Below are 1,487 nucleotides of genomic sequence, written 5' to 3'. Positions count from 1 at the left end.
CGAGGCACCGATACTTTCTCTACCTGATGGAGTTGAAGACTTCGCTGTCTATAGCGATGCGTCTGGGGTTGGATTGGGTTGTGTTTTGACCCAAAGAGAAAAGGTGATAGCATATGTCTCTCGACAACTGAAAGAGCATGAACAGAATTACCCGACTCATGATTTGGAGTTGGCAGCGGTAGTTTTCGCTCTAAAAATATGGAGGCATTACCTCTATGGCACAAAGTGTAAACTTTTCACTGATCATAAGAGTCTCCAATATCTCTTTAATCAGAAAGAGTTAAATATGAGGCAATGACGCTGGATAGAGTTACTCAAGGACTACGACTGTGAGATACTTTACCACCCCGGTAAAGCTAATGTTGTTGCTGATGCTCTCAGTCGGAAAGTCAATGTTGAGAGAAAAAGGCCAAGAGCGTTGAGAATAGAAGTTGTCTCAACAATTGTGGAGAGTATAAAGAAAGCTCAAGAGGAAGCTTCTGAGAAAAATGACCGAAAGGAGGAACGTTTGGGTAAAACGTTGGTGTTTGGTACAAACGGTCATGGACTGAAGGTATTCCAAGATCGTATCTGGGTACCTAAGTCAGGAGGAATTAGGGATCTTCTGATGGAAGAAGCTCACAAAACCATGTACTCGATTCATCCCGGTAGCACTAAAATGTATAGGGACCTGAAACCCTACTACCGGTGGCCGACGATGAAGCTTGATGTTGCAAAGTATGTGGTCGAGTGTGTGACTTGTGTGAGAGTCAAGAAACCACATCAGAAACCATACGGGAGTTTAGAACCATTGCCTGTGCCTATGGGTAAGTGGGAAGACATTGCTATGGATTTTGTCACTAAACTGCCCAGAACAAAGAATGGTCACGACATGATTTGGGTGGTTGTTGATCGATTAACTAAGAGTGCGCATTTCATAGCAGCCAAGGAGAAATTGTCTATGGAAAAGCTTGCAAATTCTTACGTGAAGGAAATTGTGAGGCTTCACGGTGTTCCGTTAACGATTGTAGCGGATCGTGATAGCCATTTCACCTCGAGGTTTTGGAAAAGTCTACAAGAGGAAATGGGTACCAAGTTATGTTTAAGTACAGCTTACCATCCGCAGACTAATGGTCAGAGTGAAAGAACAATACAGACACTTGAAGATATGCTAAGAGCATGTACCTTGGAATTCCTAGGTAATTGGGATGAACATTTACCATTGGTAGAATTTTCCTACAATAATAGTTTCCACTCGAGCATTAAGATGGCACCTTATCAAGCTTTGTATGGACAGAAGTGTCGTATGCCGTCTTGTTGGCTTGAGGCTGGGGAAAAGCAGTTTATGGGACCAGAGATGGTTCATCAAACTGCTGAAAAGTTGAAAATAATTAGGGAAAGAATGTTAGCAACTTAGGATCATCAAAAGAGCTATGCTGACAAAAAGAGAAGACCGATGACTTTTGAGGTTAGAGATTCAGTTTTGCTTAAAGTCTCGCCGTGGAAGG

The sequence above is a fragment of the Lactuca sativa genome, chromosome 8 (assembly GCF_002870075.4).
Source record: "Lactuca sativa cultivar Salinas chromosome 8, Lsat_Salinas_v11, whole genome shotgun sequence".
NCBI lineage: Eukaryota > Viridiplantae > Streptophyta > Magnoliopsida > Asterales > Asteraceae > Lactuca > Lactuca sativa.
This window is presented reverse-complemented; position numbering follows the sequence as displayed.